At 37.6% G+C, this 25,141-nt stretch overlaps 1 non-coding gene across 1 annotated transcript; it reads left to right on the top strand.

Moving 5' to 3' along the window:
* The first annotated feature begins 746 nt into the window (after positions 1 to 746).
* Positions 747 to 853, top strand: LOC145056093 (small nucleolar RNA R71). Its single transcript, XR_013685629.1, has one exon. It is a non-coding gene; the product is annotated as a small nucleolar RNA R71 (small nucleolar RNA).
* Positions 854 to 25,141: the final 24,288 nt, after the last annotated feature.

Genomic DNA, 25,141 nt, shown 5'->3' with positions numbered 1-25,141 from the left:
AGGTTATTGCACTAACATTCTCCATTCTTGGATTAGGTTCGGTGTTACTTGGAAGTTGACCCGGTCTTCTATCGTTCACTTGGTGTGCAAGCTGTCCCAGCTGTTTCTCAATGTTGAGAATGGATGCCTGCTGATTCCTTAGCATGTTTCTAGTCTCATGTATTGTAGCATCGTGATCATTGTGTCTCTTTTCGGACGCGGCTATGAATCTAGCGAACATTTCTTCGAAATCAACTTTCTTTTCTACCGGTTCTTCTCTTTGATATAGTCCCCTCTCTTTCTGCTTGTATTTTTCCTCCTTAGCCTTCTTATACTCTTCGTATGGGAGCCATTCCTTCTTAGGTTTTCGCCAATTCTCGTCGTATCGATCGCCACTTGAATAGAAGACTTGAGCTTTCTTATTTCCATTCTCATCCAAATCACAATCCTTTGTGAGATGGGGCCCTCTACAATTTTCACATCCCACCCTCATAGCATGGATTGTTTGATCCATTTTTGTCATTCTTCTATCAAGACTGTCAAGCTTAGCTATTACCGCCGCCATGCTATCATTTGCCGCGTTCACTACTCCCCGACTTATTTCGTTTCTTGGATTGTGGTATTCTCTAGAGTGCTTAGAGAATTCTTCAATTAGCTCCTTGATTACCGGAGGCGCCTTCTTCGTGAGCGGACCTTGAGAATCTAGCAATTGCCTTGTTGTGACATTGACTCCATCATAGAAAATGGAGACCTCTTGTTGGCTATTAAGGTCGTGATGTGGGCAATTTCTAAGCAAACTCTTGTCCCTTTCCTATGCTTCATAAAGACATTCTCCGGGCTGTTGCTCGAAGTTGGCAATTGCTTTATCTAACTTGGCTATTTTGGAGGGTGGACAAAAGTGATCTATGAACTCCTCTTTCATCTTGGCCCATGTGGTGAATGATCCGGGAGGAAATGACTTTAGCCAATCCTTTGCAGCTCCTTTGAACGTGACTGGGAGCATGTGAAGAAGCTGGGTTTCGCAGGGGACATTCGGTACATTAAAGTAGTCGGCCACATCATTCACTTCGTCCAAGTGCTTGTAGGCGTCTTCGTGATCCTTCCCATAAAAAGGAATCTCCTTGAGTTGAGCGAGAATATGGCCTTTTAGTTCGAAAGTGGCGGTCGCGGGAATTGCGGGCTGCACAAGTCCCGGGCCGGTGTCATCGCGCATCCTCTTCTTCCATTCCCCCATGGGGACTTCATCGATATTAGCCACAGTGATGACTAAATTGTCTTCAAACTCGGAGTTTTGCTCGAATGTGGGTTCTTCTTCTTCTTCCTCGGTCTCATATTCGATATCTTCTTGAATTGGGTCTTCGATAGTCAAAGAAGCACCGGACGCTCTGGATTTGCTGCTCCTTTTCTTGCTGAAAACGGACTTGGGGTTTTTGAGTGGCGAGTTCATTGAAGAAGCGGATTCTCCAACGGCTTTGCCTTTGCTCTTCCTTAGCACGGATTCCGGGTCTTCAAGAGGGGGGACCAGAGGTGTATCAGATCCTCGGGTCATGAAACAACTGTAAGCAACACAGAAAACGCGTAAAAAGAACAAAAATAAAATAAAAAAATAAAACTGAAACAGCGATGTACTCGCCGAGTCGGCACGAGTGCACTCGGCGAGTTCAAGGAAAAAACAGAAAATTTTTTCTAGTTACTCTAAAAACGAAATTTTATTAAAACTAATCCTACTTATTGAATTGCCTTTTAATTAACTTTGTGTGAGATAAATCCCACACAAAGGATCGATTAAATTAGAATTTAATGTTAATTTAGAACCGTTCCCAGGCAACGACACCAAAAACTTGATGTATGCAAAACTCACTTAGTTTAAAACCTACTTTTTAATTGAAAAACAACACACAAAGGCAGTGAACCTATCAATTGTGGTGTAGTTGGATAAGTAGGGTATCGAACACAGGGAACGGCAAATTAAAATTAAAAACTAATTTTATCGAAATTAATAAATAAGAATAGGGTTTCTCTAGTTTTTCAAGAGTAGAAACTTGCTAACTATTACTAATTTAAGAACTAGAAAATAAAGACTTAACTAGATTCAATAATTGGGAAGGAACTTCTGTTTAGTTCAACTCAATTGACCCTATGGTTGATTTTAAGGTAATGGTGCAATGGATTAATTCTTTCGTTGGTTACCGATTCAAATGATTAGATTCATATTCACTACACTAATCCTTAGCAAATGAACTAACTTAAACAGTGGCCAGTTGTCTAATTTAATCAGATTTACTAGATCAATTATTCGGATTAATTTAGACTTGCAATAGTTAACTAATTTAATCTTTTAATTAACTTCTTGTTGATGGTCATCACACGAGCTTGCACATGAATTTACTTAATTCTCTTATTAACTCTAGTTTCATATTCATTAATCCTAGACATATGGCATAGTGATTACATAGAATATGAGGTTAATAATCAATAGATGTTCATGCTAATCAATTATCTTCCTATTAACAGAAAATTAATTATTACTCACATACAAGGTTCTTTAGCAAGCTAAAATAACAAAAATTCACCAACTTAGAATTAATCCTACCAATCAATCAAACCATATTGTCAACTTTGTTTCCCTAAACAGAAGTCTAAAGGTTTTAGCTCATAATTGAAGTAAATAACAGCAAACAAACAGAGTCAAATTGTTTAACCATAATGATAAAACAAAAGAATAAGTGGAATGATGAAATTTTGCCTCAATTCTTCTTCGGGATTGAATTCTAGCTTCTCTCGTCGTCTTCTGGGGGTTCTCTGCCTTCTTAATCGCAGCTAAACTCTTCTGAATCGTTCCAGAACTCTCCTCCATCGTTCTGAGGAGTTATCTATATATATATATATATATATATATATATATATATATATATATATATATATATATATATATATATATATATATATATATATATATATATAGGAATCGACTCATCAGGTTAGGTGGCGACTCATCGAGTCTATCTCTCAGTCCCCGTGTTATGATAAGTCTCTGGAATCCCGAGTAATTATGTTCTCGATTCTTCGATCGGACTCGCCGAGTAGTCGACCCTACTCGTCGAGTGGGTGTTATTTTTGGTGTTTTTCTTCTTTGTTCCATTCTCGATCTCTCAACCGCTTCTCCTGCTTCCGAGCTTCATTTTTGGACTAAAAATATAATTCAAACACCTTTGAGTACCTTTTGTCCATATAATGCAATAATTTAGCTAATAAATGAATAAAAACCTATACTTAATATGAACTAAATATGCACATATCAATAGACATAAATGTTTCCATCGAACAGTTCATTTCCCTTGAGTAGCAAGGGCATCCTTCCATTCATCATTCATAGACCTTTCATTAAATGTATGCTTGAATTTGTATAGTTATATAAATAATGTTTAAAAGACTTAGGAAGGCTAATTCGCCCTATTTCCTTTTCCTCGTTGGGATGTGGTCTGGTGGGTATCGGTTATCCGTCCGAAGGTCGTTTAAACATTAGTTATATATCATGTATACATACATAGAGATAAAGATTTCCATCGACCAGTTCATTTCCCTTGGGTAGCAAGGGAATCCTTCCACTCATTATTCATAGACCTGAAATGTTAGTAACTATTATAGGAATAGTTAGGAGATTCTATTTACTCTTTCCAGTACGAGAATTCCGAAGGATTCAGTTCATTCGTGAGCCTATATCATTATTCCAATACTTATAATATAATTCGAAATTACGAGATACATCCTCTGGACACGGATTTCCCCATTGTCAAGTTGGTAACTAGAGTCTCCTAGAGGGAGAGTGGGCATTGTGTGTATAGATCTATACGGAACTGACACTCCCACACCCTGACTGCTAGCCACAGTCCCCGGCCGACCAAACCAAGGGGTGACAAATGTCACATTCTTTCCGACGCTTATAGAGCGTCAAGTACTCTATTGTCAATCAATATGGTTACGAGTATCTCCATGTTTACCTTATTATTCATGGCCTTAAGGTAACAAGAATTATCACTGTATTTCCTTGTTTTAGACTTTGCTAGTTGTATCGTTCATTCGATACTGTCTAGAGTCTGTGTTTCCTTGTGTTAGACTGAGTCAGGCGTATTATTCATACGATACTTTCCTGGAGTCTATGTTATCTTTTGTTTTAGTCAGCAGTATTACTGCTAAGGTATATATTATTTCCCCCTGGTATTTTCACTTGTGATTTTCTCATTATTCCTTAAAGTCAATACTGTATTCTGATAATGATAGTATTTTTGGGGAAAATTACTCCTTAAAATGTAAGTCTGTCGGGTCTTCTTCCATAAAGTTATTTTTAATAAAAATGCGTATTTATACAAATGACACTAAATACTTATGAACTCACCCGCATTATATAATGCTGATACTCGCTTTCAAAATAACTTGTATTCTCAGGTCAGCGATAGACAGGTACACCCCGGGAGCTTTTGCGATGTCAGCCTAGAACCGAGCTGCATCTATATTATTCCTTCTATTACTTTGATGATGCTATGAAATGTAACCTATGTAAAACTATTACTATTAATGCAATGGTTGTTGTACTTTGATTACTATACTACTTATGCTGTGATACTTGACATGACGTCATCCACCCCAGAACGTTTCCGTCGTTCCGGTTTTGGGGTGTGACATTTCTGACCATGAAAATGGGGACGTCACAGTTGGTATCAGAGCATTAGTTTCAGAGAAATAGGAATATTTTAAGATTTCTAGACTTAAACTTAGAATGCTAAGCGATGATTGTGAGATGTGTCTCTATTAAATTTTAGGTACTATACCTGAATTGAGACTGTTACTATCTTACTTTATGATAAGATGCCTAATTTGTTGTTATCTTCTAATTGATTTATATTATAGCATGCCTTAGGGGTCCAAACTCCTGTTACTTAACTAAATGAAAGATATATTGTGACAACCCTATATTTTTCCAAAGCAATGTAACACTCAAAAGTCTATTACAAAGAAACTATTTGGAATCAACGAAATTAACCTCAAAAATAAAATGTTCAAAATCTAAAGTTGGGGTGCATCAAATGATAGATATCGTGCCAAGGTTTTCAAAAACATAAATAACATTCAAAACCGAGTTATAATAAAAAGGTTTCGATTATTCAAATATTCACGACACACCCGGTAAGACATTATTAAGCGAAAAATGAGAAATTTCAATGAAATGCATTTTTGCCTTAAGTATCTAAACAAAAGTCGTAGATTACGTTAAACGGTGAACGTGCATAAAAGATCGCCCAAAATGGACCTCGTATGAAGAAGTTACAAATTTTCAAAGTTTCGTAACAGTAGTAGAGAGCTAAAAACTCGAATTGAAGATCGAAAAATATTTAGCTAATGCAACCTAAACGAGAGTTGAAGGTTTCCACAACAGGAGTAAGGTGATAAAAAGACAAGCGAAAACGGACGTCGGATAAAGAAACTATGAATTTTTAACGGACTTTAGCAGTCCCGGCCTATTAAAAACATAGTATTAAAAAAATTTCAAAACTAGCCGACGGAGTCTAAATGAAAGTTGTAGAGCATAGTCTCACCTACGCGTGGATATAAAGAATGCGAAAAAGGGAGCCTGTACGCAAAAGTTACGGAATTTAGAAGATTGAAGCAGGGATTACACCCAGCGTAATTCTAGAGTACGCCCAGCGTACTCAGGGGCAGGATCGAGTCCCATCGGCTGGAAGCTCTACGCCTAGCTAGACCCGAGTCGTAAGCCGTGACGCAAGGTTACGCCCAGCGTAACGCGTACGCCCAGTGTACTCGCGCCCTCAGCTCTATAAATAGAAGGCATAAGCTCCAGATTTTACCACACCTCTCTCAAAACTTCACTCACTCACACATACTCTTACGTACCAGAGACCGTCCCGACAACCCCGGTTCCACACCCGAGCCCCCGACGAAGGTTTTACGCTACCGAGATCCCCAAGAAGCTCGAAGATGCAACTTTCCGCAGTTGAAGTTCTGCTCAACTCTAGTCTCACTCTCTCCAAACCAAACAAGTGAGTTCGTACCCCTACTTTTCAATTCTTTTCATGTTTTACGGGGGGAATACAAGTACAATACAAGGAAACGTATCGTTTTATATAAATATAAATACAACATCTATCTTATTATTATTCGATACCAACATCTTGATTGACGTATAAAGTTTAGTATTTTACCAAGTTATTTTCACCAAATGGAACATACTTTACGAAAAACTATAATGGGTATAGTTTGCGAGTTATTCATATATTCTTACGTATTCATCTTGAGAAACGAAATACTTTCACCTAAGGTAAAACAAAGACTTTCTTATCGTAAATCTATTTATACTAAGTGATGTGAGATATTCAACTTCAACGTACTTTCTAGTATGCAGTTCAAGTCCTATATTATAAACCATAATCTCTTGGAGGGAGAGCGTGATACTTGTGTATGGATCTATACGGGATTGACAACCCCGCACCTAAACTGTTAGCTACAGTTAGACTGGCAGGTCTGGGGTGACAAATGTCATAACACTACAACACCTGAAGAATGTTGTTAAAGCCAGTCTGTGTCAATAGAATAAAACTCACGTGAAAGTATAAAAACAAACTTGACTTACGAGACTAATAAATGCATTCAGTATTTACTTTATTTTGAGCACAAGATTTATCTTTACCATTTAAGTACGGAAGATACTAACGCCCTCCAACTTTGGGAACTTTTCAAACTATATGTGGAAAATATTGGATTTTCTGGAAGATACGTTCATCTACTCTCTTCCAAAATGACATACTTTTCAATACAAAAACACTTATGAACTCACCAACTTTATTTTTGACACTTTTTCGAAACCACTTGTATTTCTTAGGGAATCGGTAATACATGTAACTACCAGCTTTTGAAGAAGGAACGCTATGGCATTTATTATCAAACATTTTAAACCATCTTATTGTAATATTCTTTTAGAAACATGTATAACGCAAAAATGAACGTTTTTATTATATATATGATGGTTGTGTTACTTTCTTTACGATATTCAATTTTTATGATACTACGTGAAGTCATCCACCCCCGAATGTTTCCGCCATTCTGGTTTGGGGATGTGACAGATTGGTATCAGAGCATTGTTTATAGTGAACTAAGTATATCGAACCACATAAGATATACAAACTATAAATGCAACAAGGGTACCAAAAACCCTCTGACAACGCGTTTTCATAAATGACATATTTTCTTTTAAAATATACATTTTTACACGCATGCATCGGTCTCGCATCATAACAAAGTTTTCTAAAAGTATTAAGGCGAGTTGCGACACTATGATTGGGCCTCGAGGTATGTAATCAAATCGAGAATAAATATAGCCTGATCAACTATATTTATCCTGGATTTGACCAACATACGTCGAGGAATGGTCGTAGTGGACAAGTCAAAAACTTACCAAATAAAAATTTCTAAACTTACAAATTCGAAATTCTATAGGAGTATTATTATAAAAACATAAGGACAATAAAAACTTGCACACCACAATATATAGCTAAACTTAGGATGTCGTTAAATAGAAATTTCTTTTCTTATAAAATTCTTATACCTCTATCCTAGTACAAACAAAATGGCCGGATTCCATTTACCGGGAGATCCCTACTACCCAAACCAAGGTAACGGTGGATGGATAGAGGAAGAACCAGAAGAAGACCTAGAGGAAATCGAAGAAGAAGTCGGAGAGGAATTCGAATTCGAATTCGGAGAGGAATACGAAGTCGATGAGGAAGTCGAAGAGGAAGAAGAGCCAACAGAGGAGGAAGAGGAAGTTACGGATGGAACAAACTCCGAGCCGGAAGTGATCAACCCACCCGCTCCTCGTTCTCCCGAAGTTAGAATGGGTTACCAACCTCCTATTCCCATTTGGGGAAGCCTTCTCTACTATTGGAGCCGTCAACAAGGTGTACGCCCTCCCTTCGGAATGTGTCGGGAGTTTTACAATGTCAGTGGGGGAGGCTCAGCCGATCGAGCGCTTCCCATCCTTGTGGGCCAAATAGCCACCCATACCTACCAGTTGGACATGCAAGTGACTAGAATTCGTGAGGTCAATGCTGCTGCGCAGGGTAACGCCGCAGACATCCGTCGTTTGGACGAACTACACGAAGATACCCAACTCCACACAGGGACGCTTCAAAGCCAAATGGAGGCAGCACTTGCATAAATAAGAGAGATGAAGGAACAACAAACGGTTCTTGAGAGACATTTAATGGGAGTCAAACAATCGGATACAGAATCTAGCTCAAAACGCACAACACGCCGCAAGTAGGACTTGCCCAACCCCAACAATTTTGATATAGAATAGGACCTCGGATAAAGTTTTTCGTATTTTCGTTGAACATATAATCAGAGACCTCTAGATAGGTCAAAATTTTCCTAAACATGAAGCATAATGTAACGCACCGTAGGTGTGGCATATATATATATATATATATATATATATATATATATATATATATATATATATATATATATATATATATATATATATATATGAAGTATGTCTTTTTATACCCCTCGAAACTCATCGGATTATTTAAATTGTTATATCTACCTTGAAACCATCAACTAATGACAAAACAAATTACAAGATATAACTAACCCTCTAGTGCACAATTTTCAATTCATTAGAAACTTATAGTCTTTATTATTATTATTTCTCTACCAAAACATGCCTCCTTGTAGATCATCACGCAGAAACTCAGCTCCAACACCACCTCCACCACCTCCTCCAACTATGGATACATCAATGTTCCAAGCTGCTGTAACAGCCACTGTAACCGCAGCGATGGCACAAATCAGTAACAACGGGTCAAGAGGAGGAATAAACAGCTCTACAAATGGCCAAAACCAGGGCGTACCGGGGAATGTACTTACAAGGACTTCACCAACAGCAAAATTATTCCCTTTAGTGGAACTGAGGGAGTAATGGCTCTATCCCAATGGATAGAGAAAACGGAAGCCGTGTTCCAGATTTGCGCGTGCCCCGAAGAAAGCAAAGTGAAATTTGCCGCTTATACTTTCTCCGAGCGAGCCCTAACATGGTGGAACGGCCACATCAAGGCACTAACCCTACCGGTGGCGAACTCCATGGGTTGGGAAAACCTGAAACGAATGCTCCTACGAGAATACTGCCCCAGAGGCGAGATTCAGAAGCTCGAACAGGAACCAAAGGAAGCAACAACAACGACGACAATGTCAACAATAACAGCAAGAAGAGGTTCTGGAACAAGAGGAAAGGTCAAACTTCACAAGAACCTTCAAATAAACAAATGGTGGCGGTCCATGCCACTACTACCCCCACTACAACCCCTGCCACCCCTGCGCCAACAAAGCAATATGCTGGAAACCTGCCAAAGTGCAACAAATGCAATTACCACCACCACGGTAACTACCATGAAATGCACTGTAAAAACTGCGATAGGAAAGGGCGCACTGCCCGTTTCTGTAAGGCACCGGCGCAACCAATCACTCAAGTTCCTGGTACTGGAGTAAGCTAGGCATGTTATGGGTGTGGACAAACTGGGCACTTCAAGAGGAATTTCCCCAAGGCAAGGAATGCTGGCGGTGTTGGAAGAGTGCTGGCAATAGGACAAAATGAAGCAATATCGGACCCACGGCGATCACGGGTACATTTCTCCTCAACAACATTTATGCATGCATACTCTTTGACTACGGTGCGGAGAGAAGTTTTGTGAGTCATAAATTCAAACACCTACTTAATCAAAAACCCCAACCACTCAATAAAATATTCACTGCAGAAATGGTAAATGGTAAAACGGAAAGCGCAAGCGGTATGTACGTAGGATGCACATTAAATTTAAACGAGCACTTGTTTCAAATCGACCTTATGCCCATCTCAATAAGAAGTTTCGATGTCATCATCGGTATGGACTGGTTAAGCCTTCACCATGCTGATATACTTTGTCATGAAAGGGTCATTCGCCTCAATCTGCCAAACGGCGAAACTCTTGTCATTTATGGTAACAAACCTAGTTCAAATTTACGAATCACCTCCTGTGTTAAAGCACAAAAATATATTCGCAAAGAATATCATGCCTTTCTAGCCCACGTAGTAGACAAGAAACGGGAATCGAAGAACATTAAAGACATTCCGTAAGTCTGCAACTTCCCAGACATCTTTCCAAAAGATCTTCCAGGGATCCCACCAGAACGCCAAGTCGAGTTCAGAATCGACTTAATTCCCGGAGCTACTCTAGTAGCAAAATTGCCATACCGTCTAGCCTTGGCCGAGATGCAGGAACTGTCCAGCCAACTAAACGAGCTGCTGAGCAAAGGCTTCATTAGACCAAGCTTCTCACCTTGGAGAGTACCAGTCCTATTCGTGAAGAAGAAGGACAGATCCTTCCGCATGTGCATCGATTACCGAGAACTGAACAAACTCACGATCAAGAATCGATATCTCATACCGCGCATAGACGATTTGTTTGATCAACTACAAGGAGCAAGATACTTCTCAAAGATCGACCTAAGATCTGGTTATCACCAACTGCGAGTACTGGAAGGAGACATCCCCAAAACGGCATTCCGAACACGCTATGGTCACTACGAGTTTGTAGTGATGCCCTTCGGATTGACAAATGCACCAGCGGTGTTCATGGACTTGATGAACCGAGTGTGTCGTCACTTCCTGGATAAATTCGTAATCGTGTTCATAGATGATATACTCATCTATTCAAGAAGCCAGGAAGAACACAGCCAACACCTCCGCCAAGTTTTGGAAACATTGAGGGTAGAGAAGCTATACGCAAAATTTTCAAAGTGCGAGTTTTGGATTCGGGAAGTAGATTTCCTAGGCCACGTAGTAAGCAAAGAGGGGATACACGTGGATCCTTACAAGATCAAGGCAATCGAGAGTTGGACGACTCCAAGAACCCCAATAGAAATCCGGCAATTTTTGGGACCCGCCGGATATTACCGAAGGTTTATACAAAAATTTTTGAAGATTGCCAAGCCACTTACCACCCTAACTTAGACGAGTGTGACCTTCAACTGGGGAGAAAAACAAAACATCGCGTTTCAGACACTAAAGCGAGCCTTATGTAGTGCGCCCATCATAACCTTGCCAGAAGGAACAGAGGACTTCGTGGTCTATTGTGATGCGTCAAACCAAGGACTTGGGTGTGTCCTGATGCAACGAGGGAAGGTCATCGCCTACGCCTCAAGACAACTAAATACGCACAAAGTAAACTACACGATGCATGATCTTGAGCTAGGATCAGTCGTTTTCACTCTTAAGATATGGAGGCACTATCTTTACGGCACGAAATGTACAATCTTCACCGATCATAAAAGCCTCTAGCATATCCTCAACCAGAAAGAACTTAACATGAGACAGAGACGATAAGTAGAACTACTAAGGGATTAAGAATGCAAAATTCGATATCATCCCGGAAAGGCTAATGTAGTGGCTGATGCACTCAGCCGAAAGGAATACTCAGGCCACCGAGTGAAGTCTCGAACTATGACAATCCATTCACACTTGTCCACGCAAATCAAGGAAGCCCAAATAGAAGCCTTGAAATCCGAAAATGTGACAAGAGAAGCCCTAAAGGGGAATGGATAAGAATCTCGAAGTCAAGAGTGATGGAGTTCTTTAATTCATGGATCGAATCTGGACACCGAAGTTTGGTGGATTTAGAGAAATCGTCATGAACGAAGCCCATAAGACACGATACTCCATACATCCCGGGATGTATTTGGACCTCAAGAAACTGTACTGGTGGCCGAACATGAAAGCTGAAATTGCTACCTATGTGAGCAAATGTCTGACATGCGCCAAAGTCAAGGTGGAATACCAAAAGCCCTCAGGATTGTTACAAAAACCAGAAATACCCGAATGGAAGTGGGAACGGATAACCATGGATTTCATAACCAAATTACCCAAGACGACAAGCGGACTCGACACCATCTGGGTGATCGTCGATAGGTTAACTAAATCCGCACACTTCCTACCACACTAGCATCAAGGTTGCCCCGTTCGAAGCCTTATATGGCCGTAAGTGTAGATCACCTTTGTGCTGGGCTGAAGTGGGTGACACTCAGATAGCAAGAGGACAAGCAACAAACAACACTCTCACTGGGCCAGAAATCATAAGGGAAACCACGGAAAAGATTGTTCAGATCTGGGAACGACTGAAGGCATCAAGGGACAGACAAAAGAGTTATGCGGATAAAAGACGGAAACCCTTGGAATTCCAAGTTGGAGACTGTGTCCTACTAAAAGTATCGCCCTAGAAAGGATTAATACATTTTGGAAAGTGTGGGAAACTGAACCCAAGGTACATCGGACCATTTGAGATCCTTGCCAGGATTAGTCCAGTGGCTTACAAACTTCGATTACCTCAGGAACTCCACAACATACACCCTACCTTCCACGTGTCAAACCTAAAGAAGTGCTTGTCCAATGAGACCCTCGTCGTCCCTTTGGACGAAATTGCAATAAATGAGAATCTCCAATTCATAGAAGAACCAGTAGAGATCATGGATTGGGAAATTAAAAGAACCAAACAAAGCCACATACCTATTGTGAAGGTCCGCTGGAATGCCAAACGGGGACCTGAATACACCTGAGAACGCAAGGATCAGATGAAACAAAAGTACCCACATCTTTTTCCTAACCCGTAAACTCTATCTTAGATTAAATTTCGGGACGAAATTCCCTCTAACGGGGGGATGATGTGACAACCCTATATTTTTCCAAAGCAATGTAACACTCAAAAGTCTATTAGCATGAAAGTATTTGGAATCAACGAAATTAACCTTAAAAATAAAATGTTCAAAATCTAAAGTTGGGGTGCATCAAATGATAGATATCGTGTCAAGGTTTCCAAAAACATAAATAACATTCAAAACCAAGTTATAACAAAAAGGTTTCGATTATTCAAGTATTCACGACACACCCGGTAAGACATTATTAAGCGAAAAATGAGAAATTTCAATGAAATGCATTTTTGCCTTAAGTATCTAAACAAAAGTCGTAGATTACGTTAAACAGTGAACGTGCATAAAAAGATCGCCCAAAATGTACCTCGTATGAAGAAGTTACAAATTTTCAAAGTTTCGTAACAGTAGTAGAGAGCTAAAAAGTCGAATTGAAGATCAAAAAGTATTTAGCTAACGCAACCTAAACGAGAGTTAAAGGTCTCCACAACAGGAGTAAGGTGATAAAAAGACAAGAGAAAACGGGCGTCGGATAAAGAAACTATGAATTTTTTAACGGACTTTAGCAGTCTCGGCCTATTAAAAACATAGTATTAAAAAAATTTCAAAACTAGCCGACGGAGTCTAAACGAAAGTTGTAGAGCATAGTCTCGCCTATGTGTGGATATAAAGAACGCGAAAAACGAAGCCCGTACGCAAAAGTTACGGAATTTAGAAGATTGAAGCTGGGATTACGCCCAGCGTAATTCTAGAGTACACCCAGCGTACTCAGGGGCAGGGTCGAGTCCCATCGGTTGCAAGCTCTATGCCTAGCTAGACCTGAGTCGTAAGCCGTGACGCAAGGTTACACCCAGCATGACTGAAGTACGCGCAGCGTACTCGCGCCCTCAGCTCTATAAATAGAAGGCATAAGCTCCGGATTTTACCACACCTCTCTCAAATCTTCACTCACTCTCACACACTCTTACGTACCAGAGACCGTCCCGACAACCCCGGTTCCACACCCGAGCCCCCTGACGAAGGTTTTACGCTACTCAGATCCCCGAGAAGCTCGAAGATGCAACTTTCCGCAGTTTAAGTTCTGCTCGACTCTAGTGCCACTCTCTCTAAACCAAACAAGTGAGTTCGTACCCCTACTTTTCAAGTATTTTCATGTTTTAAGGGGGGAATACAAGTACAATACTAGGAAACGTATCATTTTATATAAATATAAATACAACATCTATCTTATTATTATTCGATACCAACGTCTTGCTTGAGGTATAAAGTTTAGTATTTTACCAAGTTATTTTCACCAAATGGAACATACTTTACGAAAAACTATAATGGGTATAGTTTGCGAGTTATTAATACATTCTTACCTATATATCTTGAGAAACAAAATACTTTCACCTAAGGTAAAACAAAGACTTTCTTATCGTAAATCTATTTATACTAAGTGATGTGATATATTCAACTTCAACGTACTTTCTAGTATGCATTTCAAGTCCTGTATTATAAACCATAATCTCTTGGAGGGAGAGCGTGATACTTGTGTACGGATCTATACGGGATTGACAACCCCGCACCTAAACTGTTAGCTACAGTTAGACCGGCAGGTCTGGGGTGACAAATGTCATAACACTACAACACCTGAAGAATGTTGTTACAAGCAGTCTGTGTCAATAGTATGGTTATAAAACTCACACGAAAGTATAAAAACAAACTTGATTTATGAGACTCATAAATGCATTCAGTAGTTACTTTATTTTGAGCACAAGATTTATCTTTATCATTTAAGTACGAAAGATACTAACGCCCTCCAACTTTGGGAACTTTTCAAACTATATGTGGAAAATATTGGATTTTCTGCAAACTACGTTCATCTACTTTTTTCCAAAATGACATACTTTTCTATACAAAAACACTTATGAACTCACCAACTTTATTGTTGACACTTTTTCGAAACCACTTGTATTTCTTAGGGAATCGGTAATACATGTAACTACCAGCTTTTGAAGAAGGAACGCTATGGCATTTATTATCAAACATCTCAAACCATCTTATTGTAGTATTCTTTTGGAAACATGTATAACGCAACAATGAACGTTTTTATTATATATATGATGATTGTGTTACTTTCTTTACGATATTCAATTTTTATGATACTACGTGAAGTCATCCACCCCCGAATGTTTCCGCCATTCTAGTTTGGGGGTGTGACATATATTGCCGACCATAACTTAGATAAAGAATTTTTATGTATTCCGGCTTCTAAACGTTTAATTACGATATTAGAACTCATATATAACTTTTCTGAGTATTAATGAGGATTATGGATCTAAACATAACTAAAACATCTTTATCATAATATACTCATGATTCTGGTACCTTGTATGATTGTTCTGGTGTATAGAACATCATGGTAAGAACACAAAGCGGATTAGGAAACAATAATGGAAACTGACAGCCTAAGCCTAAGCGAGTGATATGTCATACACCGGTCATTCCACCTACACTCCAACATATCACAATGGCAGGAGTTCAAGCAATGATGCATGCCATGCTAGACCAACAGATAGAGGAAACAAGGTGACTACTTTAGGAGAATTGGGAAGAACCTATTGCACCAGTTGTGTGACCTAAGCTGAATGAGGAACAATCAAAGGAAAAAAAATTGTAGTCAGACTATTAGCCAAGTTGAACCAAAAGGATTAGGAGGAAGAAACTTGATGAGAAAACTGAAAAAGATGTATGCATATAAAAGGAATCATCTCTTCCAAACCACCAAGTCTTTCTAGTATCCCAACACTAGTAGGACTTACAGATTCGATCTCTGAAATGAATATGATATCTGAAATTTCTGATTGAAGCAACAGACCGAAGACTGTCTTCACAGTCAGACTGTTTAAGATTGGGGTGTTGAGCTGGTGGAAGTTATTGGCTGATATTATGCCAAAGGTAGAAGAACTTAAGATGTCTTGGGAGAACATCCTTGAGGAGTAATAGATGCAATATTGCTCCAAACAAGACCTTCTAGAGATCAACCATGAATTCCAGAATCTTAAGATGGAAAAATGAGTGGCAGCAAGTATGCTACATATTTCACTAAGAAGATGAAGGTGGTTCCTAACTTGGTTCCTACCAAAATTTCTAAAGTAAACAAGTTTCATGTTGGACTACTAGCGTATTGTGGGCCAAAAATAAAGCTAGAAACCACTCTGAAAGCATTTATCTGGTTATCTAGGAATGTAGAGACCTAGATATGGGAGAATGGTCAGGAAAAGGTAAGACATGAGAGCAAAGGAAGAATGAAGAACTCTCGAAGTCTGATAAGAAGAGTAAATTCTCAAAGTCTAACCCTAACAACAAGAGATATGGGAGTAACAATTCAAGAAAATGGTGCGATATGTGCAAGAAGAAGAACTTTGTGGGATGTGACATGTAGGTGATCGAATACAAATATGGAAGAATGGGTCACTATTCTAGAGATTGTACACTCGAGAACAAGAAATGGTATGAATGTGGAGGTAGTAGGCATATTTCGAAGGATTTCCCATAGAAAAACGAAGAAGCAAGGCCGAATGCACCATGGAAGCCAAACGAAAGAGCATTCCAGATGATCCTTAATGGAGTTGATGACATTGCAGGAAATCAAGAATATGGAGATGCTTATCTAAAGTACAAGATATCAAGAAGACGTCTTATTTAGATACTATTATGTGATTTTGTCTAATGTAAGAAGCATAGGGGATGGAGAAATTGAATAACCTTGTAATCATTTTCAAGGAAATATATTATCCTTATTACGTTATACTATTCAAATTTGTTAAGTTGATATGTGATTTTCTTGTAATGTGACTTGGGGAAACTACGAGAAAATCCTTGGTATAAGTATGAGTAGGTCTGAAAGGTAGTAGATGCCTATACTACCAGAAGCATAGGACTCACACTTGGATTTGAAATGTCACAAGGTTTGCAAGGCACTAATAATTAAATTCACTTTGTTTATTTCCATCATTACCTTTGTTTCAGTAATGACTACGAAAATGATTGTTCATTCAGACCTTAGTGGTCATCGAGTCCGATGACTATTTGCAATGTAGGTTACTCAGTTTAGAGAAACATGTTCGATGTAGCATCCATATTTCTTTAAATGATTGAAGGAAATGATGATCGAATTGATTCACGGAAGTATCATAGTCGTCGTAAAAGCTAAGCAGCCTGTAGTTAGAAATGCTACCTGCTACGATACGATTATATCACATTAGAACATGAAGGAAAGTATCTTTCATGCTGGAGTCTGACTCAAAGAGACCTGAGTCTGGCCATTGCATAATGCGATGAAAGGTCATCAAAGAATGACCCATCATTTGTTCCGGTAGTCAATGTAAAGACATTATCATAGATTGAGTACGTCAAAAAGGGTGTGGGAATGTCCAATGAAGGTCCAAATTCTAACTTGAAGGATAGGAGTGAAGTTCCAACAGAAAATGATGAGCATGTGTAAGTTTGAGCACCACTAGCAGTCAAGAAGTCCAAGAGTTAGACTATCAAATGAAAAGATATAAGAGTTTTGGTTATCTAGGATGAAATGGTAACATGACGAATCATTATACAAGCCCTGCTTTCCTGATGATTTCAGAACACAATCATCCTAAAGGGGAGATAATTGTAATCCTCTCAAGATAAAGTAGTTAATTAAAGAATAATAGGATAATTATTCTTCATGGTAATAAATAGATGTGTCTGATAGAAGATTATTTAGGAGACATAATCTAAACGGAAATCGTAGTTATCGTAAAAGAGAAATTGTCCATATAGAGAACATCCAAATCTAAATCATAAGGAAGTTATGATTCTTAGAGGTTTTAGTGAAGCAGCATACGAAACAAAAACAGGAATTAAGAATGGTTGATTGTTAGGAAAATCAATCTAACGGAGTGTTGAAGATCTCGCCAATACCTATCTGTCAATATAAAGATAGTCGAGAACGAATATCGTAGGAAAGAGTTATGATTTTTACATACACTTAAACAATCTAATGCTATAAAAAATTTAACTTTGAAAATAAATTGAGAATTAGCTGACGGACACTAAAAGAAAGTTGTAGATCTCGTCGATAGCTACGTGAGGAGATAAAGAATGTCGAAAATAGTGCTCGTATGAAGAATATACGATTTACTAGAGTTTATAGAAAAGCGCCTCGTGTAGGTAAGTATGTGCGTCGCGTCGAACTTCTAGACGGGTGGGACGCGGACGAACCCTATGCTGACACGTGGAAGTAATCTGGAGTAGTAGTGTAGCTCGAGTGCATGGTGTGCACTTCAAGAAGCATTGCATGCATGGAAAATTTTGGCTAAAAATAAGAGACCAAGCCTCATTACCTCCCTCACACTTCGACAAACATTCTCTTTGGACACATTTTGAAAAATCTTGAGATTATCTAGTATTTAGAAGATTTTAGCTAGACTCAGAAGTACTTGATGGCCCGACTATTAGAAATTATCGAGTCGGAGTTCTGTAAGTAAAATTTATGGACTTTTGTCTAGAAAAATCTATGTAAGTTAAGCTACACTTATATCGCTTTTAGCGTAACTTATATTTATATTCGTAATCATTATTATAAAGCTATAAATAAGATTTATTAGTGATTCCCAGTGATTATACTGATTTATATACTTACGAGAATGATGTCTAGCCTAGATTTAATGAAGTGTGTAAAATAGGATTTCCAAACAGTATACTCTGATATACCAAATGGACCTTACCTTTGATATGATCCTACCTGGTTGTTCCTTACTTAATAGATCTTAATGTAGAAATTCACATTAGTAAGGAGTCTAGACTATCATTAGTCTTTAAAATATAAGACTAAGTCTAAGTGCCAAAGTGAAATGATGCCCAAATTTCCAATCATCCACTTTTAAAAAGTGAGTGCACATTTACTCTTATCTTACATATAGATATGAAGTATTTAGATAATTAAATGATATATGTGCCTATTATATACAATATTGCAATATATGTTAGGTGAAATTATATATATATATATATATATATATATATATATATATATATATATATATATATATATATATGTGTGTGTGTGTGTGTGTGTGTGTTGGGTAGTGATGGGCGATGAGAGATGATTAGGGGATTCCATGACTTTTACTTACGATGTTTGTGATGTAGTTATCTAACAGAGTATAAATGACCACCACTAAGTAACCCAGACGGTCGAGTGGAAAATTGGTAGGCTCACACCTATAAGTGATAACTTATGAGTTCATGCGATGTACGAACTACGTATTCATGTTATGTAATCTACTAACATGTAATGCGGAGGAATCCCCAAAGTATTATTGCCTATGTGATGTAGGTGATGATCCTTAGGAGAGGTCCTTAGCAACGAATATATAAGAAAATATGATGTCAACCATGATCCTTATGAGTGGTCGGTGGTGATAAATGTATAAGAAAATGAGATGTAGGCGATGATCCTTAAGAGAGGTCCTTAGAAATTAATATATAAGATATGGGGGCGGGTAATCATGTTAACTGGTTTTTAATTAATTAAAAAAAGTTTAATTATATTATTGTGGGTTGCAAACCCCATTTACTAACCAGGTTTCCCATCCTGACCCACTTAGTTTCTTTATATCACAAGTATCGATACAAAGGTATTTAATGTTTGGAAATGCTGAGAGATTCGAGGAAATATTGGACATTAGATGTTGCAAGGTCTGTAATGCTTATGTTTATGCTTATGTTTCTTATATCATTTATGACATCCCAATGTTTTCACATATCAATCTAAAGCATTTCTTTAGAAATATATTTTATGGGACAAATTCTGCATTTATAAATGAACTATGTTTTAAAATAAACATAAATAAAAAAGAACTTTTCTGACGATCAAAATGGGGATGTCAAAGATAAATAACCCTAATTCAATAATTAAGGTATGAATCTAACTAACTTGTCTAACGAGATTTCCTACCTTAACTTCTTCCTCTATGGCAAAAGACCATTTTCCCTTAACTAAATAGTTTGTGATACACTTCTATTAATAATTGACAAAATTAAAACTTGATCAAAAGTCAATGGTCAAATAGTCAGCGGTCATCGGTCAACAGCTACTGTGACGTAGCAAGATCCTGACCGCGTCATTGTCCGACTTTGTCCAGAACCATCGTGATGAATCTACTCGTTGCACCATAGCTAGCAATTAACCACGTTGCGATACGCCTACCATATTCAAAACCTTATTCACCTATTAATCCATTAAGATTGATCCTTATACTTTCTAGAAATCTTCATTACACTCTAATGGTCAATCAAAATCAAAACTTTAAGGATATTTATGTCCAATGCATGTCCTTCACGAAATTTATGTCAAAATGGCATAAAATTGGGTCAAAACCCCATGCATGGCATAAACAACTGATTTTGTCTAGATCTGAAACATATGATACTCTTGGGACCTCATACAGTGTTAAGGTTGCAAGCTTGATCATTTCTAGCCTCTCAAAATTACTCAACATGAAGAAACTTGTTCACTTCATAGATCTACAAAGGATGAGACATAAAGATAAGACCTTGAAAGCTTACATCACTCCAAAAGAAGCTCTAGATACTGCGCTTGCCTTACTTGAGGGTTCTTGGGCTCACAAAAGCACTGCTCCTTCCTTGAAGAGCACAAAGATACACCAAAAGGAGTTTAGAACTTGAGATGGAGATTAAGGTTTAGGGTTTTCTCTCTGGTTGAGATTGAGGTTAACGTTAAACAAAACCCTACCCCCACCATTCTTTAAATAGGGTTTGTGATCTGAAACTTACGATTTTAAGCCCACAATGGCGCCGCACCATGATCGTTAATGAGTGTTGCAATGTGGTGGCGTGGCATTACCACATTCTGGTAGCCAATCACCGCGTCATGGGAGCAAAAAACCACAAAAACCCAACATATAATAAAAGGGTAAAATTCATCACTAATTCGGGCGGTACAATCCATTTGCGATATGATGGTGAGTATAAATGACAAGAGCCACTGGTAAGTAATTATGGTGTGTCTAAATGACAAGAACCATAATTAAATCATTAGTGAGTCTAAATGACAAGAACCATTTGAATCATCTTAGGATGAATTGTTATTCATATATTGTTTAAGATTTAATGATTAGTCATTAAGCTTTTATGGATTATATTTCGTTTATTGACATGTATTTCAAGGCCATAACATAATGATTGAAGATTTGAAATAGTTATATACTTTTACATTTTGGTAACAATATTATAATACTTGGCTCAGTTTTTGGATTGTACTTAGTATCATTCTATTTAGATAACTACTTGTATGTTACAAAGTTAATGTTAAAGTACACCTTGTAATTTTGAAATATAAAATAAATGAATTTTTTTGATGGATTTTATATTAATTTGCCACGCGTCCCCCCCCCCCCCCCCCACACACACACACACACACACACACACACCAAAAAAATCAAAATTAGGGTTAAGGATGACAAACTTGATAAAAGAGAAAGCAAACCGGGTGAACGCTTTGAGAATGTGCGATGGTGGTGACCTTGTAGTAGCAACGATGTTGGTCTAATGCTATGGTGATGGTGCGATGGTGGTGACCGAGGTTGTCTAGGATTTCTTTTAAGAGAGGGTGAGAGATGAAACTGTACACAAAAAAATACAACGGTTTAGCAAAAAACCTATGTGAACCTGTCTGTTTCAAGCCCCATACCAATACTTGAACGGTTAACATGACCTTCTAAACATGAAACTAACATTGAGAAATATTAGATAGTTACATTAGTTTCAACATACTCTTTCAACTAATATTGATCCTTGTTAAGAAGACACATATTTTTCTCTTATTGCCTCCTATCATGGCTACAACCAAAGAGGGAAGTGTCATGTAGTGACTAGTGAAGGACCTTGTCGAGCATAATAGAGGCGATATTCTAGATTAAACATGCAATTGTCCCTTCAATTTCTCTTTTTGTTATGCTCCTGCAATGGGCAAATCTATTCCATGTTCTCTCAACCAACAATGATCGACAATACATGCCAAAAATATTATTTTGATCCAACCGATAAGTTGATTGAATTTTTAATATGTATAAGATACTCCTTAATTATAAGCGCTGTGGCAGATAGACTTTTATGGACATTCCAAGTTCTTAAGAATAGTGAAGTGACTTCTCATGTTGTTGTTGGACAACGTTAATCCCTCAAACATAGTTCTTTTCTGAAAAAACAAAATGAACTAAAGAGAAATTACATTGCACTTTCTGATTTGATAATGCATGTTACAATCTTGCATATGAATATTTATAGTCAAATCTGAATCTAGAAGGATTAAAAAAGTTATAATGTGAATTTAATAAAAGTGAAATGGTATCAAGGCTTATGTATTATTTAGAGTGGCTCACAATATATATAGACTAGAGACATGCATAATGCTGTCTTCATCATCTTTTGGATAGCTTTCATGTCATTATTTGTTGCTATATATTTTATTTTTTTGGTGGTGTTTCTGAGAATCACATAAAGTTTATGGATGATGATGCAACCAACAACTCATGTTAAATTATATTCTTTCCAAAAATAATCATTTTTAATGATACCTTTTAAAATCTGTGTAAGTTGTTTTTGATATACTCAATACTATGAGTTTCAATTCTTGCACACTTAATTTGTAACAGTACGCCAAAGAAAAGGAGGATTTTTGAGAAAATAGTTACTTAAACGTATTTTTGGATTTACAACAGTTGTAAAAATTGCAAAATTCATTGGATTGGTTGCATTTCCAACGAATGTGTACTTTAGATTTTGCTTCTTAATCTATCTGTATACTTAAAAAACAAAATTCCGTCTTTAAAACAAACAAACCAAAAAAAAACGAGAAAAAAAACGAAACTGACTTTCATTTATACTTTTTGAGTAGTGTCATTAAATCACTAGTATCAAAATAAACAGTAAACATTTTACCTTTTCTATAGATGTTTTAGATATTTTCATTATAAAATCATTTGATCATGCAAACAAGCAATGTTTTAAGAAACCAATAATGATAGTGTTTTGAAGGGTGGTATACATAGCATCAAAAGCATTATTATGGATATGTGAGTTGAGTGGCCATAGTTTCATTATCACAATTATTAAGGAAGTACTGTATAACATGGGCCATTATGAAATTTACTATTCAAAGAAATCGTTAGTGGAGGTATTTTAATTTTTTTTTTAAATCATAAACATATTTTTATCAAGTGTTATGCGGTACATAATCTCCTAGATTTGCATGATGTACCATTGGGGAACACCATTGATTGACACTAACAAATATTCTTCGGTAATTTTGCAATTTGATTTGCCAAAAGGTGCTACCAATTATGGTGAGGGTATTGTTGGCGGGCTCTGATAGTTGAAGGGCAGTACGGGTGGTACCATCAACATGATGAAACCGAGAGGGTGGAGGAATCGTGCGAATGGCCTTTGGCGGGTTGTGAAACCCGTGAACTTTGGTTGGGTTTTCCCTAACTTTCTAATTCACCCACTCTTTGACCATTGATCCGCTCTATATATTACTTTACCTATATAAACCCAACAAACCACAGTCAAATTCCATTTCATTGTATAATTATATTAAAAAAGAGTTCCCAATTCAACAGTTCTTGTTGTTGATTGGTGGATTTTTTCTTTTGTTTTTTTAATTTTTTTTTTCTTTGCTTGCTGGCACACTACGTGCTGTGTCCTCAACAAACCACCGTCATAACACGTTTCTCGATGTTCCCACCGACTCTGATTCTATCATCCACCACCGATCTACATATTGAACATCGACTCGCATTCTATCATCCATTCTTCTCTGTTAACTTCCACGCCTTAGTTACCGCCTTCCCTACTACGCACCGCCTTCTTCCTTCATTTTTGCTTCGTCGATTGGAGGTGGATGGATTTTGTTCTTCTCAACACTTCCACATCCTGTATGCTAACCACCTTTCTATTATCTCTACCTCCGCCTAATTTTTCATCTCTGTCGGCTCCCTCTTTGACATCATTCTTCTATAAGCCCTAATTGATTGAAATCTTAAATAAAATTTCTTATCCTTCTCCGATTTGAAGTCGTCGCCGTCTGCTTTATCGATTTATAAGTCCTAATTGATTGAAGCCTTAAATCAAGTTTGTCAATTTGAAGTTGTAACCTTATTAACTATTGAGTCGCTTCTCTCATGGATGTCGCTGTGAAGGCACGGGGTTTGGGAGATTCCAATTTTCAAATTTCTTTTGACCTCCTGTTCTTTACCGTCCCCGTCCAAAACAATTTTCTGATAAATGCTTTCTTTCCTGGTGTTACACCCCCGGACCAGACAGCGGAAACGTCTGAGGGCTCGCGTGACTTAAATTGAATATCATCACAATGAATATACATGAATCATAACATAAACATCACCATGCATCAATATATTACAACTGAAATTGTTCACATCAAGTACATTGTTTTAACATTTCAAATCCATAACATAAATCGTATGATAGTTTTCAAAAGCACAACACACTAACATACTTGGTACTTACTCCTCAGCTTACCTGTTACATGAGAATACAAATTATTTTGAAAAACGGTCAACATATGGAATGTTGGTGAGTTCATAAGCAGGTTTGATATGAAAATGTTTTTGTGTAGTTTGAACGAAAACAACCCAGAAAATCTGATATTTTCTGAAAAGACCATTGCTTATAAAAAGTGTGAAGATCCGTAAATATATGCATGATGATTTCAAAACATGTATAATTGAAAAACTTTGTATTAAAAGTACAAGTGAAAAATGTTGAACTTCCCCGGAAATCCCGATGTTTTCCGAAAATAAAAATATCATATAACGGCTCGAATTGTTATCCCATCACGTGAATGATATTGAATTACCTTGATTACTTGATTTATATCGGATTTATTTATGTGAGTCGTTATAACCATGCATGATAATGACTAGTTCGTCTGTCTTAGCACTCTGGTGAACGCCGGAATTGATCTTAAGATTTTATCACCGTAGACTGGCCGAGTCTAACTGTAGCGAACAGCTGAGGTGTGGGGGAGTTACCCTCGTATAGATCTATACACAAACTATCGCTCTCCCTCCAGGAGACTTTGATTATAACTTCAGACTACGACCGACACACGTTAATGTCACCCGTTATTACTTACTAAATCCCAATTGACTTTGATTACTATTGGTTATCGACCTGCATTTGTTTACTTGGACCTTAATAGCAGTACTAATGGGCCACTAAGGCCCAATAGCACTTAAAAACCATTGAGGGTCCCTTAAATATGAAATTGGGTCGTAGGAGGCCCAATAACATTTATTATAATTCCTTGGGCCCAAAATCATGTTAATGGGTCACAAAGGCCCAA

This window comes from Lactuca serriola, chromosome 5 (assembly GCF_051521515.1).
Source record: "Lactuca serriola cultivar US96UC23 chromosome 5, Lser_US96UC23_V15, whole genome shotgun sequence".
NCBI lineage: Eukaryota > Viridiplantae > Streptophyta > Magnoliopsida > Asterales > Asteraceae > Lactuca > Lactuca serriola.
The sequence above is the reverse complement of the archived record's forward strand: the minus strand, read 5'-3'. Positions and strand labels throughout refer to the sequence as shown.